This window comes from Emydura macquarii, unplaced genomic scaffold (genome assembly GCF_026122565.2).
Source record: "Emydura macquarii macquarii isolate MOO-44397 ecotype Brisbane River unplaced genomic scaffold, CSIRO-AGI_Emac_v2 contig_1644, whole genome shotgun sequence".
NCBI classification, from domain to species: domain Eukaryota; kingdom Metazoa; phylum Chordata; order Testudines; family Chelidae; genus Emydura; species Emydura macquarii.
In genome coordinates this window covers 19593181-19617779 of record NW_027131781.1, presented here as the reverse complement: position 1 = coordinate 19617779, position 24599 = coordinate 19593181, and the positions used below count along the sequence as shown (strand labels likewise).

Below are 24599 nucleotides of genomic sequence, written 5' to 3'. Positions count from 1 at the left end.
CAATTGGGGTCATTTGAGTCAGAGGTTCCAGAGATATAAGCCCTGAAAAAAATGGTGCTTTAAAAAAAAAAAAGTGTAATTTTTGTGTGTGTGCAGAGCTAGAGACCAAACTATTGCTGTGATATGGGTCAGAATGGCTCAGTTGATTTTTTTTTCCATCCAGGTGCATGGCACCTTGGGACCCAAATGGTGAACAATATTTAAGATTATGTTCGCTTCTTCATTTGTGTAGATATACAGTCTGGCAGGATTAAAGGCTATGTCTACACTTGGAGTTGTGGGTGTGATTCCCAGCTTGACTAGACATACTCAGGTTAGCTTTCATCCATTGTTCATTATTAGTGTTAGAGGGAGTCCTGTGGGTGAGAGTGAATGGGTTGTAAAAGAAAATGAAGAGTCCATACATTTCAGAAATTGCGGGATTGACAGAGTAACGGTGGTGTGTTTCTTAACAGGGCGTATTCGGGCATTACTGAGACAGGGCAGAGTTAAGGTTGCATGGGAATTTGCTGGTTGTCAGAAGTTTGAGTTTTGCTCAACTCTGTGCTTTGCAAGAGAATGACATCCCACCAATAGATGGAATAGAAGCTGGCCCACTGGGGATCCTCGCCCTCCACAGGTGGTATTGTAGTTTTTTGCCATTGAATATTTTCATAATGTAGGGGAAAGAATATGTTATGGGACACGTGGTAGGTTCTTCTCTCCAAGTGTCTTCTCTGAGGCTATGACTTATGTAAAAACTCAGTGGGATCCCCAGTAAAGCCTATGCCTTAAGAAACACACTTAAAAGCCCCTCCCCAGCCTAAGGAGAGGCGCTACTGAGCCTGGGACTCAAGTGAATGTGAGGAACAACAAATGAAAAAGCAGGGACAGACGTGACAGTCAAAGGGTGAAACGGAGGAACCTGAAGGGGACACTGAGCAGAGAATCCTGGATAGCACCTACTGCTCCTCAAAGGTGTCTAGGGAGCCAAGTGGACATGGGCCAGAGGAACTCTGCCTGGATACATGAATGGAGGCAGGAACGGAAATAGGCCCCACAGTCGCAGAGCACCCCCTCAGCCAACCTCATCTCCCTGGTGCTGTGGATAACCACTTTGACCAGTGCTAGGAGGAGGTTGACAAGGAGGTCTTGCGACTTTGTGGGGACATGGATGGGGTGTGCGTAGAGGAACAGGTGTGGGAAGAAGTGCAGCCAGAACTTCAGCAAGAGGTTCTGGGAGGAGCCGGAACAGGGGCTGCAGGCTGGTGCACCCGAGGTAGAGGTGCGCCAGGGTCTCCCTCATGCCGCAATAGGGGCAGGTGTCGGGGTGAGGAGTGAACTGTGCCAAGTACACACCCGTGCTGACGACGGGTGCATGAAGGAGCTGCCAACTGACGTCCCCGGCGGGCCGTGGGGTCAGGGTGGAATAGAGGCTGGCCCATTGGGGATCCTCGCCCTCCACAGGTGGTATTAGGTCTTGCCATTTGGTGTCTGGGTGGGACACGAGGGCGAGGAAATGGAGGGTGTGGAGCAAGAGAATGTACAGATGGGCCTGTGGCGCGGTTCAGAAGCAAACTGGCTGTAGATCAGGCAGCTGGCTTGGGGTATGTGGAGGAGGCAGTTGTGGGCGGCTAACAGGATGGGGACTGATAAAGAGAGTGGCAGAGTGACAGGATCAGCACATCCCTTTTCCCTTGGTAGCTCAACGGGGGTTACTCCAGGTTAATTAGGACACCTGAGGCCAATTAAGGACCTGCCGAGGGCCTGTTAAAAGCTTCTCCTTCAGTTAGAAAGGAGTGAGTGGTAGGAGTTGTGGGAGTGAGCTGCTGCTGGAGGAGGAGGAGGAGGAGGAGGAGGAGGCGGCGGAGGCGGAGGCGGAGGCGGAGGAGGACGAGGACGAGGACGAGGAAGAGGACGAGGACGAGGAGAGGAGGTGAGAGGTGCAGACCTGGACAAGAACCCGGAGGGTGCAAAGGGAGCAGTGGAATGCTGAGGGAAGAACCCCACTGGTACAGAGGCTGGGGGAGAATCCTCTCTAAGCAGGACTGAGGGCCTTCCCAGGTGCAGAGCCCTGAAGGAGAGGACCCTGCCAGAGGGGTGACTGAACTGAGTGTTTGCTCGGTGTTGCCATGCCCAGAGGGGCTACCAGAGATTGAAAGACCCTCTCCTGGCCTCTGTGCCTGGAGACCTGGCTTAAACAGGGTGTGGACAGCTGAGACAAAGGTTTGTGGCAAAGGAACCCAGGGGAACTAGCAGCATTCTAGAAACCAATAGCAAGGGACTGCTACTTGTAGGGCCCCTGGGTTGAGGTCTGGAGTAGAAACCCCCCCACCCCCAGCCATTCACCAGAGCAGCCAAAGCCCCAACAAAGAGGTGGGAGCCTAGCAGGCCCAGAAACTGGACTGGAAGCTGGAGGGGAATGGCCATTTTGGAGGAACTGTGTTACCCTCACTGATCTCGAGGGGCGGGGGGGGGGAGGGGAAAGGAGAGGGATGACTGAGGGACAAAGGTATACCCTGTCCTGTTGCTAGAGAAAAGTGCTGGACCCACTAAGGCAGAGAAGGCACTCGTCACGCATAATACTTACCTCTTGTGTGGCACTCCGTCAATCTGAAAGAGCTTTACGAAGGTAAGTAAACGTTGTTATTTTACTGAGGCACAGATAGGATAAGTGACATGTCCAAGGACACACACACAGTCAGTGGCAAAACCCAGAATAGATTCCAACTCTCATGGCTCCTGAAATAGTGCCCTATCTGCTACCCTTTCAGCTCAGATGGTCAAAGTTCAGAAGGATTCATTAGTCTGTCCATGTGAGAGAAAATATTAAATTGTATACAGTTCATACTGGGATACTCAAGAGAACATGGTGAATGCATAACAAATAAGTATATAGATATCTGGAAAACTTACTTGAATTAAGTGGACAATTATATGCAAGGCAGTTGACTACTTTTTTCTAATGAGTAAGAACATATGTATACAACTTGATTAGTTGGTAGCTGGGATTGCTAGATGGTGGTTATTTTAATTTTATTTCTCTCAAAGAAATCCAGTGTTCACTGACAGCTACTGAAATAAATCTCCAATATGTAAAGCTATATGGCCAAAATTTCTGTTGATATAAACTGGCACAGCTTCATTAAAATTAATGAAATTCTGCCAAATTACACAGAGATTTTGTCCCAATGACTTTGCATTGGAGACCTGTTTCAACAGCTCTTCTGTGGAAAGGTCCCCATTTGGGTCAATGGAATTGTGCCTTATGGATATGCCACTTCCCACCAGCAGAGGAGTTGGTTAATGATTTTTACTGTGTCACAAATAGAGGCAATTCAGAAAAGCACATAAGCACATGCTTAAATTCCACTGACTTAAAATTAACCAAATACTTATGTATCCTTCCTGCATCAGAGCCAAAGTGTTTTCACCAGTCTTATACCCAGTTCAGCAAGATACTTAAAAAGTATGGCCCTTTGAAATGCAATTAGGTGCCTAAATACCTTTGATATGGGCTGATATGCTGAACTTTAAACGTGTTTTCCCACTGAAATCAATCGGACTAATCACATGATTAAGTTAAACATATGCTGAAGTAGCTTGCTGAATCAATGCCTTAAGCTCCAAACTTGCAACTGGATCCCCACATGGGTTCGAGGGTCCACTCGTGTGAATCAGGGCTTTAGAGATTAAAAAAAGACCTCTAAATCGCCTTGCAATTAGCCTTCTACAAATATAATAAACATCTATTTTTTTTCTCCCAAAAACATTATAAAAACCCATTAAGACCATACTCTTTCCTTCTCTGTATAATTGAATAATTAAAAAAACAATAAACTACAGACTGAGGAATCAGAAAATTCAGAATAGTGGTATATAATTTATTTTAGGCATCGATTTAATTTTTATCATTATTCATCATCTGAGTAAATAAAAATTCTTTAGATTCATCATAATCATAGAACAAATTTATTTTATTGAGGCATAATTTAGATGGAAAAAATATGAAGACTAAAGCAAATGGCAAAAAATCTGCCTTCAGAAATCAGTACTTTTCTTCCAACTGTGAGTTATTCTTGAGACATCTGGAAATATGAGCCTGATTCAAAGCCCATTGAAGTCAATGGGAATCTTTTATTTTACTTCAATGGGCATCAGATGGAGCTCTATATGAGTTTTTCAAATTTGAAACCTAGTGTTGCTATTTTTTCTCTGGATTTAATGTACAATTTTTCACAATCTAGAAAAGGTAGCAATAATAGGCTCCAATACTATAAATGCTTACTCACATGAGTAATTTTATGCACATGAATAGCCCCTTTGAGTACACCAGGATCACAGGGATTACTTGTATACATAAAGCTCTTCATGTGCATGTATTTTTGAAGGAGTGGGATCCTAAATAGATATAGACCAGAGGCAAGTCATTTAACAACTCCATTCCTCAGTTTCCACATCTGTGATATGGTGATGATATTGATGATATCTATTCCATAAAGTGCCATGAGCTCCATGAATGAGAAAAACCATGGACGTTAAGTTTTATATAATAAAACTTATTAAACACAATACACAGTTATTATATTAAACTATATACACTATACAGTATATACTAAGTGTTTCATATTAACATTAATAACATTATTACATTTAATATTAATATAGTGTTTAATTTTGTGTTTATTTAATATAGCATAATATATACTATATTAAACACAATACACAGTTATGTTTTCTGAGAAGCCTTGGTGTAAAAGAGAAGGGAATCCAAGGGCCAGCACCCATAATTGTAGTAAAGGGTCGTTTTATCAATGATTAGGGAACAGAATCTGTTACCATTGAAGTCTATGAGCATTTGGCCATTGAGTTCACTTGCAGCAGGACTGAAGCTTCAATGCCCAATTCCTTTTTCTGATTCCTTGTAAGGCTCTATAACTTATATTGTAAGGCTTTAAATTCTTGGTCGTTCCACCCCATCTGTCTGAAAAGAATAAACTACTATGTGCGTTCTACAATTTCCTGAAAGTAGCATTCTCAGACAGAGAAAATAGAAGAATATCTATAGCTATCATTTCACCTATTCCAGATCCTGAAAATTAGGAGTAATGGTAGGGCTGGAAGGTATACTTTGGCTTCACTTTCCTGGGTATGGATACAATACAATTTATTTTTATGTATTGTCCTTCATACAAAGTATCATTACTCGAAGCATGGCTCTGTGCTTGCTGCTAGAACTAAGCTACTGAAGATGCTATAATGACATCTCCTGCTACATCATCATCATCATCAATATTATGACAACCCAAACTGACGAAAGTGCTATGTACAGTGTTATACATATTTGTATAGTGAAAATAAACAATGCATCAGCATAATGGCTTAACAGGAGGACTGGGGGGTTTATAATAATATAGGCAGAGCTTGTAGTGCCTATACTTCAGGTTGGCTAACACTTCCCTGTATAAGACCTTGTTTTCAATTTCATGGGCAAACTTAATTCTGGTATTTCCTAATTTTGAGTGCTTGACTGTTTGTTTTTTATTATTTTTATTATTATTTACTTTGTTATTTTAATGTAGTTTTGTGTGTAATATATATGTTTAGATTAATTCCCCTTGCTATCATCATTCTCCCTCCCCTATTCCCTTTGTTTGTCCTGACCCTAACTAGATAGATAGCTTTCTGGAGCAAGGATTGTATGTTTCTACAATGCCTAGTGCAATGAGGCTGCATTCCCGAATGGGTCCAGTAATGGGATGTACTAGCCCTTTAAGAGAGATGATGGAAGTCTCTAGAACCATTTTAACTTGTTCCAGGAGTTTTGTGGTAAAGGCAGAGTTGTGGGTCAAGAACAGCTACTGAGAAATGGAAGGAAGTAGTTCTGGGGAGACAGTAAGAGTGTTAAGAAGAGCAGCAGGACTGCTGCCTCTGTTCAAGAATGGGACCCCTAGAGCAAGGTGAGTGGAAGCTTCCATCTGCTCTCAATTCAGAGGGAATGCTGGGTAGTTTATTCCCAGGACTTCTGGTACATGTATGCAGGCCCACCAACCGGGGGTGGGGGCAATTGCCCAGAAGTCTGGCAATTTAAAAGGGCCCCGGGTGGATGGGAGGATAGATACGTATCTGCCTCTCCTCCACACACACCTCTTTCCCCAAGGCCCCCGCTGCTCACGCTCTCCACCCCTCCCCTGAGCCAAGCTTATTCATTATGTGTCATGCAGGTTCCCAGGCGGCCGAGGAGGTGGTATCTGCAGCTCAGCTTCCAGGGTTCATTAGTAACTTCTCTGGAGAGTCCAAGGGACGCAGGAAGCTGAGCAGCAATATCTGCTGCCTCAGCCACCCAGGAACCTGCATGACACATAATAAATCAGCAAAAACTTCCAGAGGAAGCCCCCTCGGACCTCAGTCATCCCTTTCTAAGGAGGCTACTGACTGTTGTGCCCTGGGGCCTGGAATTGCTGTTGGTGGGTCTGCACGTATGCTAGTCTGGAGAGAGATTGTGGGAGGATACTGCAGGAATCTGTCCCAAGTACAGGAAAAACTGTCTGTTTTGATGTTTCAACTGAGGATGGCCTGAGTTCTCAAGAGAAGCACCAAGAAGAAGAACCCTGATGTGACCTCTGACAAATGTGGCCTGCCTCAGGGTTCTTAGCTGGTATTTTGATACATATAAATAACAACAACAATAATCTACCAGCACTTCAAGTCACTGCCACTATTGCCAATCCAAAGCATTCAAAATCATGTGTCGGCCCAGAAAATCACCAGACTGCTTTAAACGTAATGACACTTAAAAGAATCCTACATGTATTATTTTTTACATTTGCCTCTGGATTTTGAGCCATTAGGCTTCATGTTTTCAAGTTTTTCTCTGCAACCACGAGGACTAAACATTTTTTTTAATGAAAGCTGAGATTCTGATGTAATTGCTGATTCCAGGAACTGGAGCTTTAGTGGACACATCAAGTATCATGAGTTAGCAACATTGCATTGCTCTCCTAGGATATTGCTGAAAGAGGGCAGAGTTAAGGTTGCGAAGACAACTTTAACTGTGCATTTCCTGGTTTTCAGAAGTTTCAGTTTTGCTCAACTCCACATGCTGCAAGGGTATGACGTGCCACCAAGCAACCTTAACTCTTAATCATCTGGCCTTTCAATCAGTTCACTGAGAGTCCACCTGGCAGTCTATATCTGCAGTACATCTGCTTGTGGGTGGATTTTCCATTTCTCCCACTCTTTGATATCCAGATTTCAGAAAGTTCTAGTCAAGGTCAATCCTCTTGGGACTGATTCAGTACTTTTATGGGATCTTAGCCTAGTTTTTACCAGACTAATGGGTTCCCCTTTTGAAACTATCGTGACAAACTCACTATCTCTACTATGTGTGAAGACTGCATTTCTGCAAGGAGAGTCTCAAAACTTGAAGATCTCTTAGTTGATTCTCCTTTTGTAGACTTTCATAAAGATAAGGTTTCCCTTAGGCCACACCCTAAGTTTATGCCAAAGGTGACGTCAGCTTTCCACCACATCTTCTGGTGTTTTTTCTAAAGCCTCACTCATCCACAGCTGAAGAAGAATTCCATATCTTAGATGTTTCCAGAGCTTTGGCATTTTACCTAGACTGCACAAAGTCTTTCAAATCTTCTCCCAGATTCTTTTTAGCCCTACTGAGAGAATCAAGTGTCAACCAGCAACAGCTCAGCAAATTTCACATTGGATTTCTGACTGCATGAAGCTGTGCTATGACCTTGCTAAAATCTCTCAAGGATAACAGCTCACTCAATCAACTTCATCAGCTTTTTCTGAGCAACATCCTGTCACTGGGGTGCCCCCTAGGCTCTGGGTGGGAACCCAGAACTCACCCAGGCTGTGGCTTTGGGATCTCTGGATGGTTTTCCCACTCCAGTTCCATACCTAAGAAGCTGAGCCCTCTGTCTGGCTCCTAGCTAGTCTGCCTCTTCTGGGGTCATCAATTAACAGAAAAAAGGGTAATTAACATAAATGAATTGTCCCAAAGCTGGGTTAAGGCTTTCTTCCTTCAGGGAGTGCTCATTAGGCTGTGGCTCTATACTAAGTTCACAAGTAATAGAGAGGAATAGTCCTCTCTCAAGGTGAGTCAGGATCAGGCCCTGCCTTCCTTTATGTTGGGGGTATTGGGCAGTGGTCATTGAAGCAGCTCCTGCTCTTAGTCTGCTTTCTCTCCAGGAGCTGAGGACTGAAGGTCTGCTCTCTTTCCTGGTCTGCACCATCATGCTAATGTAGAATTTACTCTCAATGCTAGAGGTTCCCAAACTGCAGACTGCAGAGCATGTCCTGGAAATATATTGAGAGCCAGGAAACCATGTGAGGAACTGCCACAGGAGGAGCCCAGGTATCTACTGCTACCACCAGAGCTGTTGGGACTGAGGAACTTTCCGCCATTATGCAAGCTGCCATTGTCACCAGGAACTCTGTGAGATCTGTAACCATGGGGCTCTCTGCTGCTGGAGGATCAGCCATCAAGGGAACCCTGTTGCCCACAACTTCTACAGAACTCCAGCTGCTGCTACTACCTCTTTGAGACCTCTCACTATGAGACCTGCCACCACCAGAAAGAGACTGCTACTGAGAGACCCGCTGCTGCCACTGAGGTATAGCAGAGGAGGATAGGAAAGAGAAAAGTCCAAAACGTGGACCTGCATAAGGGGGAAGGAGTAACAGGAACCTCTGAATAAGTAATGTGTGTGGAAGGAGGAGTAACGGTTAGCTTGAGGCAGCTGGGGACAGGGGAAGGGGTTTCTTAGGTGTGACTTGGAAGGCAAGGGCTGGAACCTGAGGCCTAAAGAGGAAGACAGGAACCAAGTGTCAGGAGACAGGAACTGAGGACTCGTGTGAGACATTCAGGAAATGAGGGGCTGGGGAAGAGCAATCAGGAGGTAGGGGTCACAGTTCAGGGCCAACTGCATCTGCATTCCTCCTCTATGGTCCATCAAGGGTGCCCCCTTCCCAGGCTTTTGGCTTCCAGCCATTACCTTTCTTTGGTGGACACACGTATCTCACTCCCTTCTGATCTGGATGTTACCAGGCTGCACAGTTCCCTGCCCACACAGTACATTCCCCAGCATGTCAGACTGCCTAAAAAGGCCTGCTTTGCTTTTCACCTCAGAGGTTATCAGTGGCAGAATTGCCAACTGTTATAAGTTACCACACAGTTATTCCTAAACAAACACATTTATTCTTAAAGTGAAAGCACTGAAGATAGAATCTATTAAAACAATAAAATAACTTACCTGCATGCTAATAAGCTTACTAGAGATCACCCCATCTCCAACAAAGGCTCTGATAGGAGTCAGTCCTTCAAACCCCACTACAGGTTTTTTCTGTGGTTATAAATTCATAACTGCCTTGGGTCAGAATAAGCAAACCTCAGAGTCAGTGCTTTCTACAGTGTGGGTCTCTGAGCTTGTTCTCCTTTAACAAGTAATCTGCAGACAAAGGTCCCCTCCTCAGGACAAAGCTTCAAAAGACTGAGTTCTTGCGTAACTGGAAGGGGTATATTTGCATACGCTTCCCCCTAGAGAGTTCCTGAGAAAGCCACTTAACTTTGTTTGTCCCAAAAGTGCTTTCTTGCCTGACATGCTGTTTTTTAAAAAAAAAAGTCCTTTGAAGCTCATAACACTTCCCAGGTTTTACACTGACCACATCTCCACCCTAGAGAAGTTGCATTCAATCCCACAATAATACATAAATATTTGCATTTTTAATACAATGAACTCCTAAGAAATTTAAACTTAATTCAATAAGCTTGGTGCAGGAAATTGCCCTGTCTTCACAGTAGGTGCTAAGGCCTGTGGGACACAGGGCAGGAGCAGGGGGAGCAACCGAGCTGAATTCTGGGTAGAGAACTGAAGGGAGTGGAAGATACCAGCATGTGGGAGAATAGGACTGGGAAGGGAACTGGGGAGCATGCCTGAGCAAATAGATTGTTCAGGGGATTGATTTAGTGCATTGGGGAGGAGAATGGATTGTGGGTAGGATTGATTTTTTGTGAGTGGGGGAGGATTGACTTTGTGGGAGGGAATATGGAGTAGCGGAGAGAATGAAGTGAGGTGCTTACTTTGGGGTTGGAGAATATTATGCAGTTGCAAATCATATTGTGACTGGGAAGGTGATACACAAGATTATGTCTCTGCTGAGAAGTGGTCCACAGTATGACAATATTTGTGCCTTAAAACTGAACTTACAGGCAAGCTTATTTTTGGAGGGCTTTAACTTCTGATGTGCTGCCGTCTGGTCACATCTTTTTGTATTATCCTGAATATCACATAGATTGTTTGATCTCTTCTTGTACTTTTAGGCCTAAGTGTGATGATAACTTAATGTGTTCAACCCAGTTCATCTTGCTGAGCTTTTGCAGATGATAAAAACCAAGCAGTGACAAACCCACACCACTTAGTCCCCATGCAACATTGCAGAAGTTCAGCAGGAAAAGATTTATTGCATCCTGAAGTGCTGGCAAAGGACAGACAAGCAGGTAGATAGTTGCAGCTGGATGCACCAAGCCATAAATAAACACGTCTTATTTGGTTCATAAAACTGTCATCTGCATGTCAATCATGGTGGAAGTGGAGCTGACATGCACTGCTGAAATTAAGGATGAGTAAATGGTGGTGATAAAATTCTAGACACATTCAATTATTAAGGCTTTGTTGTTACCTGGTCTGAAATGAAACCTCCAGGAGCAAACCTCTACCATACAAAGCAAAACAAGTACAAAAGCTCCAACTTTTTATTTGATCTGGTGCCTGAATAAATTGTTTTTTAAAAAGAAATCATGGTGAGAGGAGTCTTATCTGCTATCACCAGGTCCCACCAAATTGCTTCTGCTATATGAAAAAACAAAGCAAAAATGAAGGATTTGAGGCTGCATCTATCCCATAAATCCAACTGAAGAGGGTGGGTTGCAGCTCACTCCAATACCCATTAATACTACTCCATAGGTTAGCCAGAAGCAATCACTCATGGTGCTCTCTCCTGCCAGGCAGCAAGTATTTTGCACTCAGTGCTCTCATTCACTGTTGAGATGGGACTCAAGGGACAAATGAAGGACTCAAAGTCAGATCCACTCTAAGGACTCTAAACCAGAAATTTTGCTTTTATTTTCTTGATCAGTCCCCGTTTTTCTCACCAATTAACTCAACTTGATACTCCATTACTCAGCTGGTTTATGTCCATAGTGGATGGTAGAATGGTCCAGAAAACCAAAATCCCATTTTGTGGAAAAAATGTGAGGTTTCAGTATTTGCTTTTGTTCAACGTTGGGACAAAAGCAAGATCTTTCTACATTTTTGAGAGAGAGACAGGATAGCTAATAGTCCAGCATTAGGGCACTCAACTGACATTTAGAAGAGCCAGGTTTAAGTCCCTATTCTGCTTGATTCAGCCCAGAGATTTGAACCTGGGTTTGCTACATCCTAGGCAAGTGCCTAAACACCAGGTTATTGAGACACTCCGTTTCTCCTGATGGGACTGTTCCACTTTGTATAAATAGTTCAGTTTTCATGGGACCAGAGAGGGTAAGAGAGATACTGTATAGCCTGTTAGTTAGGGTCTCCCACATGCCAGGTGAGTGCCCTAACCACTGGTCTATTGGCTAAGCAGAGAGGTGGGGAGGGGTGTGCATGCACTCATCAGAAATTCCATCCTGGATTTGAGCATTCCTTCTGACAAAATTCTCATTGAAACCAACTTCTTCACGAAAAATGTTGGTTTCAATTAATCAGCATTTTCTTACAAAAATAAAATTTTAATTGAGAAATTACAGATCAGCTCTACTGTTATCCCCTTCTGTGAGTTCCCTCTTAATTTAATAGGGCTATGAGTTTCACATCTTTATCAACTCTGTCACACTATCCAAAGTAAATTTACTGTACACTGATGATGCTGATTGTCCTTTTTGCCTGGTTCTCTATTTTGCTGTTTTTCATGCTCTATTACCAGTTAATGCCCATGATAATTATAAATACTAAAGAATCATTGTTGATCAGCCAGTTATGGCAAGCTGTTGTTACATTTTTGAATCATCACATTATACCTTATCATATATTTATGATGTCTGTGTTACATTCTTTCACATCTCCAATTCCTGCTATTGAAGAAAGTGATACTGCCATACAATTAAGCTTTTGGTAACCAGACTTCTGAATGATGTTTGTTTGTAACCATAAAACCTGGGTCATCTGGTATATCTTTGTGTATTTTGATTGTGACAAGTATTGATTTCCCCACACATTGCTCCCTGTTGTTCTCCAGTTTAACAGCTGACTTGCCACTGTGTCATGCCAACCTCTTCCTGGTGTCTGAATCATGGATGTTCCAGTCTGGGGAACTGACTCTTAAACTTTGCTTTTCCTTTCTATGCCTAACAGTGTTATTCTGAAACCCAACTTTTGGCTTCGAGAACTGATATATTTAAATGGCTCATGAAAAATGACCTGAAGTTCATTTTTCAAGGTTTAATCTTGGGTACTTACCAATGTATATTCAGGGGGAGTTGTAATTCTCACTTGTTCTAGGGGCCTAAGAGATTCTAAGATCATTAACATTCTGTTTTTTACAGTACGGAGAGGCTCTCCGTGAATTATGCTGGTGTGAGCTCTGGTAGAACTTTATGAGCAGAATTCAGCTAAGGCCTTGAAAGCTCGCACCACTGAAGTTGTAAACAGTGATATGGGAACCAATTAAAAGGGAAATTTCCATCCCCAAATACAAATCTTAACATTAATCAGTCAGATCTTACAGGCTAGATCCTCCTAAAGCTCATTCAAATTATTTTTTCTTCCTTCCTCATTTCATTGCACTATAAAACTATATGTATTTTTTACTTCTACTTAATTATTTTTCTTAAAATGCCTTTTAAATCACATGGCCATCTATATATATTGTATATTAGTAGAAAAATGCACTTAGGCTCCCAGTTGCTCTTTGAAAAATAGGTTATTCCTAATCATGTTTAGTATTTTTTTTTCTCTCCTCAGGATGGAATCTGCTTTCAGACTATTTCTCACAGAGGATAAGGATTAGTGCCTCTTTATCAATGTTGTCCATATCCCCACTCAGTATGCTTTATTATCACTGCTAGAAGGTGCTTCTCAAAGACTGAGCTGCAGAGCTGTAAAATCAAGCTTCTCAAAGCTGGGGAAAATTGAAATGTCACTTTCTACAAGGAGTTTTAAGAGTGAGACTAAACATTTACCTCACCATAGGCCATCCATTCTATGGCCTGGTTTAGAAACTTTCAAAATCAATTTCAAATCTTTTCTTTATAGCTTTCACATCCCTTCAATATCATGCTTTTTTATTATTAAATTGCAATAGTCAGAGCAACATTGATTTGTTATCTGCAGTGACTACTGTTCTTCCTCCCTCTGCTCTATCAAACACCAAAGGGGATGCAGAACTTTGCATTTTCACCAGATGCGTTAGGCCACTGTGCGGTTTGACAGACAATTCCTCATGTTTATAGAACTAGCAATGCTCTTCAAGGCCAAAATTAGATTTATATGGAATGGTAGCTCAGCTAGTGGCATTATGTACCTCTGAGTGACTACGTTAATTAGCAACCAAAATATAAACAGTAGCATCTCCACAAGGAGGAAGTTGGCATGCTTAATACATCTGTGGCAAATCAAATTATGAGAAATCCCATTATCTTGCTTGGGATTCTGTTTTCTACTGACCATATGTTTCAATGTCCAAGCAGGCCAGTTACTGCAGAGAAATTTTATTACTCTAATATACTGTCCTAAAACAGAGTATTAAACTAGGGAGAAAAAAACCTAACAGTACAAGAAGATCATTATTTACACAAACTAAGTTCATTTGTTTTCTCTTTTCCCTTACAGAGTGTGTATCACTCAGCTGAGATTACACTGTCAGCAAAGCACATGGTATTTTTGCATTTTTAATAGCGCCCCTAAACATTTTTATTTAGCTTGCTGTTATCATAGTATTACTAATGAGGTGGTTGGAAGACAAATGTTTTTAACAATACTTATAAGCTTGTCATGTTTTGATGTTTGGTTTCTGATGTTTATGACTATTTCTCATAGGGACTGAGTATAGTAGACTGTCCATTAATCTCTAACTTTACAGTCTTTCATGTTATTCGAGAAAGACAAAAAGAAACCAATAAGCATTAGGAGTTTTAAAGAAGATTATTTAATTACTAAGGGAATGAAGGACATTAATAAAAGTAGAAACTAGAAACACATGTACAAGTTTATGTAAAATGATACTGTGGGTGGAATAAAAAGCAAAGAATAAGAGGAGCATGCATTGAGCCCTTTGTACCTTTGTTAACTCTGGATCATTAAATTCAGCTTCTTGGGTGAGACCTGACATTTAAGTTGCATATTTAACTACGCTTTAGCACTGATACTTTCCAACAGGGGATAAGAGAATAATTTGATTTTTTTCAGTGCAAACTATCACTATTTTAAATATTAAAGATCATGTAATTTATTTTTTCCAACATGTAGCCACATTATAACCAAAACATCCCTTAAGGGACAAATCCTCTGGCATTAAGTATTTTACCTAACTAAATTTTAATTAAGCAAGGCTGAAAATAAATCCCATCTTTTCTGTGGCCCATTTTCTCTGTCTGTTAAATCTTTATCAATGAAAATAAGTCTCAGATTCTTATGTAAAACAGCAAACAGTGTCATTGAGTGTTCCAGCAAACCAATCATGCACTTTCTGGTATCTTAAATATGTAGACTGCCAGGCATACATTCTTTGATAGAACTTTAATTTAAATAATTATATGTACTTTAGCACTTTTTCCTTCTGTTATGTTTCAGATTTTAAATTGTGTTCCTTTTCCTTGTGCTGACTCATCATCACTTTCACTTTCATTTGAAAGAAAGAAGTGGTAATCATTTTAGAAGAGGAATATATTTTAGTCAGAAAGTAGCCCATTTCTACCTGTGTGGCATGATGCTGTGTACTAAAGCAAAGCACTCTCTGGGTGAGTTCAGTGCATATTGTACTTTAATGATTTCCTTTGACAGGAGGTGTGACCAAGATCACACACTTCCGTCTCAGGAGTGAAAATTCAGTTCAATAAACTGTTCTATTATGACTCTGTCATTTCAGTCCCAATGTAGAACTGAGAAAAACATTGCATATATATCATAATATTTATCCTGACACCTTGGCTGTTGTTTTATTTATGTACTTTAAGTGAATATAATGCTCTTGAAAACACCAGACTGATTGCACTGGAGACTGATTTTTCATATTTATCCACAATATAGGTATAGTGCAAGCTTTTCCATACCTCTCTGCTCATGTGTTCATAATCTGAAGCATAAGGACCATCTGTAGAAGATAAGAAGGTACAATAAGCACCACCATTTACTAAGTGCTACCATGTAGCAGTCTCTGGGATACACCATTTATACACTAGTTTATGTATAGAATGGTGTGTGGCATACAGTGACATGATTTCTGAGAGCAGTAGGTAGTAGCTGTTGATAAGTGTTCACTTTTTAATACTGACTACTCTTTTTCAATCTCCATGCCCATTTAGCGCATGGCGTCTACTCATTGAATTTAGGGACCCAATTAAGGGGGTGTCGGAAAACAAAGATTTATTACAAACAACATTGTTTACATTAGATAATGTGTGTTTCATGAAGTATCACAGAATGTTTTATAAATTATATGCTTTTTATGTTTGTTTACTCAGGTATCTACGAACCTTGCCCCTCACTCTTCCCCCCCAATTTTTGAAGGCCAGCCATACATTGACCCTGCATATCTGAACTATGTAAGCATTAATTATATCCCGCTTCACTGCAACTATGGTCAGATTCTTGAGACCTCCCTGTGTTTAATTCTGCTCTTTAACTAATAACGTGTGTCAGTGCAGAGATGAGACACAATAATGCAGACCTGAAATTATTAACAACAATTACAATAAACTTATGGTACTTAATGAATCCATCTAGCTTTGATTTTTTAATGAATAAAATTCATTATGAATTTAGTTTTTTGGGGTAGTAAATATTTCATTAAAATGATCTTTGTTTTTTTTTTTTTGTGCATTTATTTATTTATTTGCTGGGTAGACTGAACAAATAATCTCTAATTTATATGTTCTTAGTAGTTAACTCTGACTATTTGTTATTCATCTTGTATCACATAGCATTATTTCTATTCCTTGTTTGGATGTCTGGAACTTTCAGATAGCAAAGATTGAATCATGACTTTCCAGTATAAATATTTAGATAAAGAAACATTTGTGAAACTTCAAGATTTGTGAAAATTTTCACAAGTATCTCACAGGTGTCCAAATACGTTTGTACAACAAATAACATGATCCCAAAATCACAATGAACTGTACTTGGTGTTTTAAAAATAGTCTTAAAGCCATTTTTGCTTGCTAATTTCTTAAAAAGTATTCACTAAAATTAGAGCTAGTCAAAAATATTCCCTCAACATTTTTCTTCAGAATTTGAGACATTTTTTGCTCTAAAATTGGAACATTCTGTGTAGATGGTTCAATCTAAATGAAATTCCTCCAGGCAGCTTTTGAAACATTCCTGCCAAGTTCCACGGAAGCCCTCCAGATGGATGGTCCCCATGCTCATAACTTCAGGTTTTCCCTTTTGTGGAGAATTTCAAAATTTTTGGTTTTCATTCATTCATTTCAAAATATCTAAATCATGAGTAAATGGAATTTCTCAGCACAGCTCCTCTACAAATAGATTCATAGACTTTAAAGGCAGATGGGACCATTAGATCATTTGGTCTGATCTCCTGTATACCAAAAAACATAAATTTAATCCAGTTATTCCTGGATTAAAATGAGCCCTGTAGCTTGTGTTTTACTGGAGAATATCTTCTAGAAAGGTATCAGGTTTTGATTTGAAAATTTCAAGAGATGGAGAATCCACCACTTCCCTGGGTAGTTTGTTCCAATAGTTAATCACCCTCACTGTTAAATAATTGTGCCTTATTTCTAGTTTGAGTCTTCCTTCAACTTCCCTGTGTTATCTAGTATTTATTGTTGAAAATCATGAAAGTAGTGATCATGACATGGTCTATCATCAAAAGTTGCTTTGACATCTTTGGCAATTTGAATGTCTGCCTCTTGCTGTCTCAAGGTCACTTTGATTACAGTGAATACAGCCCTGACACCTTGGTGTGAGGTGTAGAAAATGTTTTCTATCTGTGGTGAGAAATCAAAATTCATGTTTTGCTTTTTCTTAAAAGGTCAAAATAAATATATAATCCGTTCCTCAATGCAGTCTGACCTATTTTTTTGCATTTCACTACCAGATGCTTTTGCCAGTGAAATTATGAGCTTAGCAAAATTTAAATATTTGTGTCCAACTAGAGGGGAAAGCTGAAAATCAATTGTTAAATTCCTCTTCAAGTGGGAGGTTTTCACAGCCTGAATTTTCCTTGTGACATGAGTAACATCCAGATTCCCAGCAGAGAGAACTTGATAGAAAAAGTTGTCTAGCTGTCACAGGATTTGTTTTGTGAATGAGACAGACAATGCCATCAACTGATTGGGAGTCAAGAGATTTGGATTCTTTCCTGACCTTTATGACAAGCTGCTGATTGGGCAAGCTCACATTGGGCAAGTTTGATAGATTTTCTGTGTCTCATGTTCCCTAATGATTAAAAGGGAGATTTCAGAAGCACCCAAGAGATTTGGGAGCATAATTCCCCTTGAAAGTCAATGGAACTTGCGCTCCTAAATTTAATTATTTTAGAAAGTCTCGCCAAGAATCAGTTACTTACCAAACACAGCACAGTGTAAAGTGCAGTTCTGCTCTGAAAGTGACTATAAAAGAAAGCAGCATGGAGTTTCTGGTTTATTTTCTCATTATTCCATATCACCCTGTAAACTTTACAAGTAAAGTGATGGGGGATTTTGAAAAATGCTATCCCAACCCCAGGCTCTGAAAATAAAATCAGGATCTTTCCTGCCGAGACATATTACCTCCCCCCCAACAAAGTTTAATTAGTTCTTCAGTGACACCTGTGTAACCCCACTGCTGTTGTAAGATTGACACAGATGTAACTTATTGGAATTTAGCAAGCAAATCTCCTGATGATGCAAGTGGTGGCATTTTGTATGGCTTCTATCTATAGCACTTTAAAACAAACAATTTATTATCTTTAACAGCCCCCCCCCCCCCCCAAAAAAAAAGATACAAACTTTAGCACAGAGTTAGCAAGAGTATGAATATGGATTTTGAAAAAAGGTATAAACAGACTAAGAGAGATTCCAGTATTCCCCCCCAAAGGGGAGTGCTCTTGGGAGTTCTAGTAGTATTTCTGCCCAGAGTTTTCCTGAGAACTTTCTCCACCTAGACCTTACCCTGCTTCAGTCCTTCGGCATCTATTTACCTCCTTAGCACATCCACATTTTCTTTCTGTTCCTTGATCAAACTCCCACGACTCATGTGACAGATCCAGCCCCTATCAGGGCAGTAATTGAGTGGTAGAGCATTGGAAAGTGTCCTGCTCTGAGTGCAAGTGGTTGCAAATTAATTTCCCTTCTAATCTGTTGCAGGGGTTGTATATCTCCCACCCCTATCAAGGTGGATACATAGGCCTTCCAGCTGTATCATATCCCAGTGGAGATTCAGCAGAGTCTTCCCTGGCCACAGGAGATTAATTTTAAATGTGAAGGACAAGCTCCATTTGTAGGGAAACTCATTCCAAGGTAAGATTTTTAAATTTCTTTCTGTATTGCTAGACTGTATGGACTCAAGAATACCCAAGAAGGCATAGAATGTAGCTCTCATTTGGAAGGTCTAACAAGAGTAAAAGGCAGTAAGCACTTAATATTATTTCTTTTTAAAATTTGTTGTTGCTTAAGTCACTTCATGTGTCTTTGAATAAGCACGGGTTGAATAAGGGGGTTTGCTGATTTAGGGGCTGCCATTTTTACATGATCACTTTTCAGAGCACAACCATCCTTTAATTCAGCAGCCTACTCCTGTGCCCACTGAAGTCTGTATTAGTTCAATCAAGAGCAGAACTGAGCCCATTATTTGGCAGTTGCTTCAGATAACAAGGAAGGTGGTAGGGGAACTTGTAACAATAAGGCTTCTGAACAAAGTACTGTTGTTTGGAAAACAATACTAAGCAATAAAAATCACTTTTATTTTTCAGTTTTTTATTGTAACAACTGTCTTTAGAAGAGGCAGCTTTTATAAGTATGTTTTACTGGTACAATATGGAAAATCAGGCCAGCAAAAGAGCGGGTACCTATAGAGATGATGATTGTGATCAAAATAGACTGTACTTTTAGCTCAGACAGTTATTGTTATTAAGCATATCTATGGCCAGACATTCTAAATTCACTACATGCACTTTTTCTTTAAGAAAGGATCTCTTTCGTTCTAAACACTTCACTGACAATTATCAGACATTCTGTGATGTGATCTGAAACACGAAATCTTACTCCTGTAGCCATGCTCCAATTACACATTCACTTGGAAGCTTAAATTACCATGGACTGGATCATGACTTTCATAGCTCTTGCTGTGTTACAGGATGGAATATAGACAGAGGTCTTGATCAAGCAGCAATGGCTAGAGGTGTTCTGCCTGCAAAGGGCAGAAATAATGTCTCTGTGGGCTGAAGAGTACATCCAGAAGTCCCTACTCATATGTTTTTAAAAGATACAGTAGCTGTTGCTTGTTGTACCAGACCTAGATCTCTAAATAACATGGAGGTGAAAGAAATCATGGCCTATTGTCTTTGCAGTGTCTAACACCACTGATGCTCCCCCATACTTTACGAAAAGGGAGCTGCTGAAGAGGGCATATCTGTTTGTCTGTATCTATAACAGGATCTTCTGCCAAAAGTTTCCCACTGTTGCTGCAGCTGGTTCAGGAGAGCTATTGTAGACAGGTTCCAGACAGCTGCTGGAAGCACACTCACACCTAATCTTAATCTGAGTGTGAGCTCATAAGGCCAGCAGCTGCCAAAACTTTGTCTATGCTATCATTCCCACCAGTCCTGCCATTGATGGGGCTAAATTAGAGATAGCAACAATGGGAAATTTCATAAAAATAAGTCTAGGGTAGGGAAGGCTGTGGTGAATTGCAAGGTATAGGATTGAAGGTATGTCTACCTGGCAACCCACCACTCCAATCCCTCTGCAGTAGCAAGTTTCAGAGTCCAAATCTACAGACTTGGCCTTGTGCTACAGTGCTAAAAATAGCTGTGTAGACATTTGGGCTAGGGCTTTGAAACCCATCCCCCTCTTTGGGCTTCAAAATCTGATCCCAAATGTCTACACAGCTATTAGTGCCGTAATGCGAGCCTGAAGACCTGGGCTCTGAGACTCGCTTCCATGAGTTTATTTTAGGGTGGCTGGTTTTTTTGATTGTTTTTTGTTTTGCTGTGTAGACATATCATTAGGCTGCATTCTGCCTGGACCACCAGCAGAGAAGGACTCATGTGCACCATCTCCCCTTTTGCAAACATGTCAAGAGTAGCCAGCATATAGCCCAACTATGCTTGCTCTGTATGGATGAGTCCAGTGTTCTTTGCAAAGTTTAACGCCGTGGTCTTCAATGTGTGCCTTGCAAGTAATGTAGGTGTTGTGTCTTTTGCTATATACACAACAAACAGAATGTGAGGGACAGAACACTGGCATAGTGGGGTCAAAATAATCATGTTTACAGAAAACACAGAACTCTCAAGGTCTAGCTGCATATATGAACTGCTCCTCTGGGTGGGTTCTTGTGCATTTCAAAATATAAAACCTGGTGAGTGCTACTAAGGGGCTCCAACTATTCAAAGGATTACTTCTCTATTCCTATACACTGCAGTAGGATAAGGTCTTTTAGTGATTTTGAAAATGATGTATTTTGACAAAGCGGGGGAGATAATATCTTTTATTGAACCAATTTTTAAATAAATAAAAGATATTACCTCACCCACCTTGCCTCTCTAATGTTCTGGGACCAACACAGCTACAACAATACTTTTTTGACATATTTTGACATTTGATATTTTGATATATATTTTGACAAGTGATTTCTAGAACTTGTTTTCATTTGGTGCATCTGTCTTTTTTAACTGAAACAGAGTGTCTGAATACTTAGCTTGTATTGTTAATAGGAAAAGAGATATTTCATTCCTATTTTTCATAGTATTTTAGACTTGTAAAATGTAATATTTTCCCAATATAATTGTGTGCAGATTATTCTTTAACTTTTTAAAAAACAATCCTTTCATTAAACGCTAAAATAAGATGTTGTTTCTTCTGTGACAAGATAAAGAATGCAGTTTTCACAGGCCCATGCAATGAAAACCACCAGGAAGCAGCCAAAGCAAATTGGATTCATCCATTCAGAAGAACATGGTTTTCTTGCAGTAAAACTCATTAAGTTGCCCAAACTCAGAACTTTCCCTTGCTAATCACTCCGAGCTCAATTCTTTCACCCATGGACCATGAGGGTAAAAAGCTCTGTTGGAGTACCTTCTTTGAATTCAATGGAGTTATGCCAGGTCATTGGACTATACAGAGTAAAGTGGGGAGTAAAGACAGAAGAAAGGTGGCAGATTCTTTTCCCTGACAGATAGCTACAATATCAAACAATTTGTATGTGTGTGCATGAGTGTACCCCCAAAAGGAAAACACTTTTTAAGTGGGGGCACAAAGGGCTTGTTTCTGCAAGGTGTAGAGCTCTCTCAGCTCCCATCTAGCTCAATCGGAGTTGAGGGTGCTCAGACCTGATCCAAGACACCCTGCATCTCCCAGAAACAGGTCTTTAGACAGCAAGCGCTTGAATCTTGCCCTCCCAAAGCCATTCTGCCATTTGTGCCAAGAACATACTTCCCTGCAGGAGAGAAGATTTGTTAACTGGATTATATGGGATGCTTTAATTGCTCTGATAAATTGACTATGGTATATTATTTTGGTATCTAGTGAATCACCATGCAGAAAAATGCTAAGTATCCTAGAAAGACTTAACATCGTATGATCATTGCTTAGATTGTGCGCATCTGTAAACATGCTCATTTTACCTACTGTCATTTTTGCTGCATTGTGGATTAGATATTTCCTGGATACTGCACATTATGGTCATTCAGGCTGTCCTTTACCCTCTTGAGTATCGTCTTTGCAAAATGTACAGGAAAGAGAAATAAAGGTGTGATTAAAAATGGGCAACAAAATTACAGACTTTATGTGAATGATCGAAAAAAGATATTTACCTCAAAGCTTGGTAGAAATAATATTAACTGTACTGTGGGTCTGATTCTGATCTCACTTACACTAGTGTAAATCATGAATAACTTTACTGAACTTAGTTTTACATGAGTAAAACAGGGGTGAGAGGAGAATCCTATTCTGTGTGTTTTTAATTGTGCTGCTGGCATCATTTTGATCCTGCTACACTGGTGTCACTCCATTGGCTTCAGTGCAAACATTCCTAATTTACACCAGTGTAACTAAATTTGGATTGAAGCCCTGTGTGTTTTCATAAGTGAGGCTCATGTCATTCTGTGGTGCACATATCCACCCACTATAAATTTTGAGGGACATCTTATGGCATTTACATAGTCGATTGTGATGACATTTAATTCCTATTACTACATGTACCTTTATGTGAATGGAAACATAAACACTGGGGCCCTTTCTTAATGGCTCCAAACTACACTGGTCATTATAATGAAAGATCACATGCTGAAATGTATATGTACTATTTTGTAATCTATGAAGTGTTATAGACCCTTAGAGGGGTAGCATATCATCCTAATTTATTTTATTAGCTGATCTCAATCCACCCTCTCCACTCTGTTTTCCATAAAAATAAATCTGTACATTTTATACATTAGACCAAAACCATTATTTTGTGTGTTGATTAAGCATCTCTCAGTTCAGCAGTAGAGAGATGGATCTTTGCAAAGATGAGAAAAGGTTCAATGCAGTGAGTCTGCTTCTGTTGTCACTAGCAATATTACACTGGTGTATGTCCAAATGGACCAAATTCTGACTTTTAGTTACACCAATTTAAATCTGGCATGTACATCCATTGACTTCCATGGAATTATTCTGGATTTTTACCAGTGTGCATGAGAGCAGAATTAGGTCCAGTAAACCCTTTCTTATTACCCAAATCCTTTGCAACTGTGCAATCCATTTTCTATATTGAGAATATTGGTATTTTATAGCATTCTAGTCACGATATGTAACAGGACCCTAAAGACCGATTATGCAGTCACAATGATGAAAATTGATTACTAAGCGCTCAATGAGTCATCTGCCTCAGGAAGTAACTACTTCAATCTGTTATTGTCTAAGTCCTGATGGGTCAACCAGGACATGAAAGGGAATTTGCATTAAATTGATTTGAGTGTTTTTTTCCTAGAAATAACATCACTCAATCAAAGGAAACATTCAGACAGAGCTAGACAGAACTGACTGAATTTGATTTGGGAAAGAAGAGCAGCAAGGGATGAACAGCCTGATTCAGATAAAAATATAAATGGGATTTAGAGCACCATAAATCTAATTTTACAAAGTAACAAGTTAGAGGTGGTGGTAAGAATTTCTGCAATGCAGATTGGGATGCACAACCAAGGAATCTTTTATTTGGTTATAGATGTGTGTATGTATCTATATAAACAGCTCATGCTATAGTGTGTTTTATAAAGGTAGTATATTTATACATGTATTCACCATAAAAAGGAAAAAATGAGTTGTCATTACGTGATAAAGGATATGCTCAATTTCCAGCATTGGGTGATACCATAAATCACAAGAGCAAAGATATCATACTTTGTAACAAGATGCACAAAATGGAGGTATTCTGGATTATGTAGTTGCATTGAATAGTTATTTTTTATAACTCAAGTGTTTGTTTTTAAGGCTTTTACTTCCCAACGTCAGATGTTCAGAATATGCAGGCCACCACTGAATAAAATTCAAAAAGTGAAATATTTTCTACTGATTTACAATGATCTGGATTAGACTTTCAGAAAGGGCAGAAAACAGGGCACTGGAATTTTGTTGTATTTTCTGGTAATATTCTGTATCTTGAGTATACCTGGTATGTCATAGTTCCCCTCTCATCCTCTTTTTAATCTAACTCTTGGGATCAATGGCAAGCCATCTTCAAACTGTTTAAAATGTATGACAGGCCATTATTTATGGAGCAGTTCCTAAAAGTCTAGGGGCAAAACCTCAGCTGATGTAAATTGTCACAGTTCCATCGACTTAAGCAGAGCTATGATAATGTACGCCGATTGAGGATGTGCCCCCTAATCTTCTTAATCTTTGATCCAATTCCCCACCTCCCCTTCGGTCTGAATAGTAATTGAGACTAGGCCCCAGAGAGCTCCGTGTGTGTGTAGTCCCATAAAGCGCCGTTGTGCCATGTGTTGTACAAACATATAGTTAGAGGTACACTCTGCCCTGAAGAGCTTGCAAACTAGGGGAGAAATTTTCAAACTTGCCTCAGGGATTTAGAAATACAAACACCATTAAAAGGGCTTGTGCCTCTAAAACTCTTGAGCACCTTTGAAAATCTTCCCCTATAGAGATGAGACAGGCAAAAGGTAGATAAAAGGAAGTTTTATTCCCATTT

At 40.2% G+C, this 24599-nt stretch overlaps 1 long non-coding RNA gene across 1 annotated transcript; it reads left to right on the top strand.

Annotated features, from left to right (window-relative positions):
• The first annotated feature begins 1876 nt into the window (after positions 1 to 1876).
• On the top strand, positions 1877 to 23525 carry LOC137158354 (uncharacterized). Its single transcript, XR_010921383.1, has 5 exons — positions 1877 to 1915; positions 15282 to 15362; positions 15716 to 15796; positions 18560 to 18712; positions 23382 to 23525. It is a non-coding gene; the product is annotated as an uncharacterized lncRNA (long non-coding RNA).
• The last annotated feature ends 1074 nt before the right edge of the window (positions 23526 to 24599 follow it).